This window comes from Schistocerca serialis, chromosome 2 (assembly GCF_023864345.2).
Source record: "Schistocerca serialis cubense isolate TAMUIC-IGC-003099 chromosome 2, iqSchSeri2.2, whole genome shotgun sequence".
In the NCBI taxonomy this organism is placed as follows: domain Eukaryota; kingdom Metazoa; phylum Arthropoda; class Insecta; order Orthoptera; family Acrididae; genus Schistocerca; species Schistocerca serialis.
This window is the reverse complement of record NC_064639.1, coordinates 565551914-565558951: the sequence shown is the minus strand read 5'-3', so window position 1 is coordinate 565558951 and position 7038 is coordinate 565551914.

Below are 7038 nucleotides of genomic sequence, written 5' to 3'. Positions count from 1 at the left end.
TTTTCTTTATGAATTTAGATAAATTAATACAAGCAATGTTTTGAATTTCTTTTTCGATTCTTTTCGTGTCATGTTAAAGAAACTGTGAGTAACTTTTGAGATGAATATTATTATTTATGTTAGATTTCAAATAATGTGGTAATCAAAGGAAAGTGTATTTAATGTTAAAACTATTGTAAGATGTGAAAATTGTAATTTATACACTTGGTCCATATGTAGGTAATGCATTAGGATATGTGTAGTAGAAAACCTGTGGTGAATACCCTACCTGTAGGGAAGCGGGAAAAGGTGGAGGCAGGCGAGGCGGGAAAACGCACACTGGCGCGGTTCGGCACAACGGGCACACTATAACAGTCGGAGGCGAGCAATAGTCGGAAGTAAATGTACTGTACCGAGGAAGCTACCCAGGAAAAGTGAATTCCGTTGAGCCTCGGATGAACCGATTCCGACGAATACTTGGCATGGCTATATTCTGAGGCACGAAACTGGAAAGATTACGACGCTAAGAAGATGGAAAGTGCCGACGTAGCGTGGGCCTTGGCCGTGCTTGTATGTGTGCCGTGCTGCCCGCTATCTCGCTGCCCTCCATCCGCCGCACCGACTTGCACAGGTCAAACATTTATTTCATCTTTAGAAGTGTATCTGTGTGGACCAGTGTCGAAAATGTTTCTGACTGTTCAATAATAACGTGACTTTTACCAGAATTGCATTAGCCATGACTTATCTTGATCACTGACCTAGACAGGATCCTTACCTCGTATTGTGCAACCCGAGTATCCTCAACTGAAAGTTTAATGTCAGTATTAATGAAAATTATCGGCAGATTAATCTATGCTATAAAGAAGTTTAAAATTCTATGTGTTATTGCAAATGTTAAGAAAGAACAAAAGTGTGACTAAATTGGAAGAGAGTTTTTGTTGGATTGAGTTAGCGATGTTATTTAATTAATCTGAGACAGAAATAATGACAGTTAAATAATTCAGAAGTGAGACAAAAGAGTAGTTATCCATAGATTGATAAATTTGAGTGTAACTTTGTCTTCAGTACTTAATAGTTTCAGTATAACGACCATAACAGTTTCAGGGCTCCCCCCCCTTCTCTTGTACATTCTTTCAAACCTTGAAATGTGTTGATCAGATTTGACCAGTAAAGCTAAGTCTATATTAATCCTAAGTGTATTAGTGTTTTTCCATCATTAATAGTGATATTGTGTGTGTACTTTCAAGATTGTCGATGCTAGGGCAATCTATGCCCGATTTCAGTCTGCTCAACATACAAAATGCAGTTCGTAGTAATCATTGCTGAGTGGTGTTGTGTAAATTTAGCTCGTCCAAATTAGTACAAAAAGAGAAAACTTTAGTTCAGTGGATTTTTCCGGTTTCAAACTTTGCCATATAACGCAACGTTACTACGTGTACTATGCTTGTACATACACCCACTTATACTAGGAAAAACTCACTCATTGCCTAAGTAGGCTGGCGACCGAATTGTTAATTATAGGTAGCATCTACTGTGTGTACTTCTTGTCCATGCAAAAGAGTAATTATACTTTACATTTGCTTGATGCATCACTGTAGTTATATAAGTCCGATCTTGCTTCTATTAGGTACACGCGGTCAACTTATGTACTAAAATCCTTGTTTATAAGGTGAAGCCCGTCAACTTATTACAGTACAGGCTTTATAGAGATAACGTACGGCCGACCAGGGCGGTAGCGTTACAACACGAATAAACGGAATAATTACTCACTACTGATCTATTAATCGACGAAAACACTTGCAAACACATATATCATAACAACTGCAAACCAGTTATCGTGCCACTCAGCTGCACGCCACCTTTCCTACCGAAACCCGAATAGCGACACCTAGTTCGTTTCCTGGCGCTTGATCGGTAGCACTTAGGCATTGTTGAACGAAGACAGCAAGACAGTCCTAAATCTCCATCTACATATATATCAACACTCTGCAAACAAATGTGAAGTTCATGGGAGAGGGCAAGTTTCATTGTAACATTTATTAGGGTTCTTTCCATTCCGTTCAAGTATGGAGTGCGGGAAGGACGATTGTTTAAATGCCTCCTTGCGTGCTGTATTAATCTAATCTTGTCCTCATGATCCCTATGTCAGCGATACAAAGGGGTTTGTAATATATTCTTAGACTCATCATTCAAAAATCGTTCCTTTATTTGTAGGCAGGCATTCTAGGGAAAGTTTACGTTTGTCTTAAAGAGTCTCCTTGTCCATTTTCTTCAGCATTTCCGTGACACTCTCCCACGCGCCAAACAGACCTGTAACCATTCGTGCTGCCCTCCTCTGTACACGTTCGACATCCCCTGTTATTCGTATTTAGTATGGGTGTGACTCACCTGTGCAGTATACTAGAATGGGTCGGACGAGTGATCTTTAAGCAATTATGTTTGTAGACTGATTGCTTTTCCTGAGTATTCGATCAATAAAACGAAGTCTTGTAACGCCGGAAATGCATATCCTCCTATTTTCATCTATTGTACTATTATTTTTTTTCCTTGTTTTGTTACCTCAAGATATGACATTTATGTCTCTTTATATATTGTAATTGTTTTACTGTTTGTATATATATATTTATGCACTTATGTCGATGTGTAATTGGTTTGTTTCGTAAATATTATTTGTATTTTTACGCTGGGTCTTGCCTAGGGAAAACTGCTATCGAACGATTACATCGATGGGTCGTGTGAAGACTCAAAGGGTGTAGGATCTTTGGTAGTGTTAACTCTGCCGCGTGGAGCGCGGGCAGTGAGAGTCTGGCGGGAGTAGCGAGTGGAGCAGGTGTTGTGTGACGCTCCCGCGAGTTGCCGCGCTTTCGGGTTTGGCAGCATGTAATTGCGCTCGACTCGCGATGATAGTTTCTGACATGGTGTCGCAGACGGGAAGCATTAGCTGGCGCACATCAAGAGCCCATTTCGCCTGGTGACCGTGTCGAGAAGAAGGCGCGCCAACATCCAGCTTCTGCAACAGCGACGGCCGACAATGAGTGACTGTCGCCACCTCCTCGATCGACGGCTTCAAACCTTCAATCAACCAACAAGGAAGACTAAAAGCACGTAAAGTTTCAGAACTGTATGGCAGACCTCAGCTTTTCAAATTGTTCCATTTGCCTCGCAAAATTACAGCAACTTAGCATGAACCTTTGTTGCCCATTGTCCCAATTGCATTGCCAAGCAGGGTCCCTTCCTTTTCCGAAATGAACCCGAGTGTCGTTGAAATTCAAACGCCAGCATTAAAATAATATAATTAGATTTCACTGCTTTAATTTCAAAGTTCAGTAGCTGGCTACAATATTTAGGTTACACGAGCACAAATTTAGAGTGCGAGTTTTGTTAGCATATTTTAGCTTACCTGTGACTGCAGCTCAGCTTGGTACGTACTAAATTTTACTATTGTTAATAGTTCAGAATCATTTAATTCAAGTTCAAAGTAAAATCTCTTGTTTCTAAATTGCGTAGAGTCAAGTTGCTTTTGAAATGATTGTTGAGGTAGTCCAAGACTAACCGTATTTTACTGGATTTCGATGTGCTTCAGAAAGAAAGCTCACAATTAACTTCAGTCACTAAATTAACTTTCGATTTTCCGGTTTTATTAATTCTTTTGCTAAATTAAGTCAGAGTGTAGCGAAATTTATTACTTCTGACAAACTTTCAGTTTTCACACTACACGTGTCAACCTTCAGTTGCCACGCTTCTAGTGTTAATTATATGTGTAATAACCTTTCTTTTTCAGTTACTATAGTAATTGTTCTTAGGACTGGCGACCGTGATTTCCCCCAAATCTCAAATATCTAATTACCGCTAGTTAATTGTTAACGTAACGGCCGCACATTTACTTTCTTTATTAACTTTACCCCTTTTCAAAATTAATTTCCACCAGTTTCATTTGCATTTTTCCTTTCATTTAGATGTAACCCTTTCCTCCCTCTTTACCGATAGATTAACTTCGGTGACGATTGCTTTTCCCAAATTTCCATTAGGTACACGCGGTTTAATTTTTCACTGTCATTAAGGTCGATAAGTGAGGGGGGAGGTTACATGTGGCGACCTGGTGACAGGACAATCTTCAAATTTGAGGTTGTTCTGGTCACGAATTTTGCATTGTGCAAATCTCGTAACAAAGTACTGGTTACGAAATGGTCGATACGTCAGCGAGAATATTCGTGTGAGGAATCCTAATTAGAGTTGAGATTCTGCATTTATATTGGAAATTATTAAAATGAGTGAAGGCAACAATTACCAAAATTTGGTAGACTTGTATACGGAACAATCGGTTGAACAGTGGGAAACGCGCACAGCGGTACCCATTGTTCCGGGGCAGGCGGCTAGCATGAAAGATGCGACCGCCGAAACGCAACAAAGAGCAGAAATGGAATTCCAGACTTAAGAAAATGTTTCGGAATCGGAAGTGAAAATCAAATCTGAATCCCTTGATGACGAATACGGGGGGACAATGAAAGAGGAAGCCGCTACGGAAATAAAACCTTTGGTTTCCGGGAATTTAACTGATTTATTGAATGTTTTGATTAACGAAATCAAGAGTCAATCGGCAGAAATTAAAGATCAGGCTGCCAAGCAAGAAGCTCAGGCTGCCGAGCAAGCAGCTCAGGCTGCCAAGCAAGTAGCTCAGTCTGAAAAAATTGAACGAATGCTAGACAATCAGAACAAAGCTATTAATGTTGTTAACAACAATGTTGAAGTTGTTAACACAAAGGCTGATAAAATCAAAGACGATATTGTCGTGATTAATACCGAAATCGGTAACCTTAAACAGGAAATGATAGGCGTTCAGGCGGAAATTGCGAGTATAAATACTCGTTTTGATTCCGAAATTAGCAGAATCGAGAAAAGTGTAGGAGACGCAGTTGCTCCGATCATCGAGAATAAGGTGACGGAACAAATTCAATTAGTGAGAAAAGAGGATCAACAGAAGGTGGAAACTTTAAAGGCTTTAGTATCCGAAGTAGATACCAAAGTGACGAAGCAGGCTAACACCTGCGAAGAGAAAAAGAGGGAAGTGGAAACGCTTGCGACAACCACTTGCCAAGTGATTACGAGGGTGTCGGAATTAGAAAGGAAACTTGACGAAAAACAGAGCTATGTGCCAATCTGTGCACATAGTTCGGAGTTGTTGACGAAAGAGGAGCGGTTCGACCCCTTGAAAAAAGGCGTTATACACCCGACGGATTTCATTAAAAATTGTGAAAGAGTTTTACCCAGATCATGGACTAATGAGAGAAAAATTAATACGGTTATTGATGTGTTGGCTGGTGATGCCAAGCGTTGGGGCCTAAACCTCAGCATTACGAACCTGACTTTTGACGAGTTTAAAAATTTGTTTCTGGCTGAATACTGGTCAGAGCAAAAACAGCAAAGTGTCTGGCGCGAATTTGTCGTATCGAGGCCTTTCGATGCGAATTCGCGCGGCTCGATGAAGGAGTTTTGTGAGGGCTGGATCCGCAAGTTGGAATATTTGCGTGATCGCCGCACGGAATCCGAAATAGTCTGGGAACTCTACAAAAAGCTTCCAGATGATACAAAACGCTACGTAGGAAGCAATTACAGGACAATAAATGATTTCCTGGAAAGAGTGGAGAACGAGGACAATTGGCGCAATAATCGCGACAGTGGTAGAGGCCGTGGTAACAACAACGGGTACCACAGCAACCACACCAACGATAACCATGGGAATAATGCATACCGCAACCATGGCAGCAATAACAATAATGGTTCGGACCGTAATAACAATCGGTACAATGCAAATAATAACCGGAATGACGGAAACCAGTATCATACTAGCGTGATACGGGCTGCGCAGAATAGTAATAACGCCAGAGGGTGTGACCAGCCGCCTCAGCAGTATCCGGGGAGCGTATCTGCTGGGACGAGACAGGGAAACCATTAGCCGCGCCGGTGAGGGGCCGACCGGGCGTGGAGAAATTTTGGCGGCCCAATAACAGGAGAAAACCCAGGTGTCGTCGTTATGAAAATTCCGTATGGAATAATCAACGGCGGGAGAGTGTGCCAGTGTTAGGAGAAAGGAGTGCGCCCACAAGTAGTAGATCAGCTGTAGACACGGCAGTAGGAAGTACATTCACTGTCAGTGAGAACAATTTAAGTAGTGTTCCGGAAATCGATTATGAAGTGGCAGCTGTAATACCCACAGCGGAACTGGAGATTGAGTTTAAGAATGATTTGCAAATGTTGAAGGAAGATCAGATGTCGGATAAAACGTCCGTCATCGAGCGAGGAGATGCAGAGAGGGATGAGGTCTGGTTAAGGCAGTTCGGTCGCTTATACGACGAACTAAGAGATTATAGGGGCCTGTACGGGAGAAGTGTTTATGGGGAGCGCGGGCAGGATTTGCCGCGTCTCGTCCCGCAGGAAGATAGTGATTGTGAGGTGATAGAAAGTTCTGGCCCTAACCGGCAGACTTTACTAGAAATAGTTGATGTTAATGGGGAGCACGAGCAAGATGCGTCGTGTTTCGTCCCGCAGGAGTTGAATGTTGAAGTAGTAACGGAAAGTTCTGGCCCTAACCGGCAGACTTTACCGAAAGTTGTAATGGTAAAAGTAGCCGACAAATCCGACGCGAACATCCAGTTTAAACATTGCGAGAGTATTAAGGAGAAAGATTACGAAAATTTTAGTGATAGCCGGACACGATTGGTAAAAAACCACGTAGATTACAGTGTGTATGAGGTTAGAGCTGACGTTATACGGTCAGACGATAACAGTGTGGGTTGCGCAGATCTAGAGGAAGTAATTGCAGATACTACTGGGCACATTTCTCCAGGTAGATTGGCAGATGAGATCAATCTGGCTAAAGAGGAATCAACGAAGGTGACAATTAGTGAATCGATAGCAATGCAACACTCACTAGTTGACGAGTTACAGGAAAAGGTTTCGGTATTGGAGGCGAAGCTACAGACAAAGCCTCAGGACAAACGTGTTGAAATTAAAACTGTATGTGAACAGAGGCTGAAAAAGCCGCCAGATAAACCGGATTTA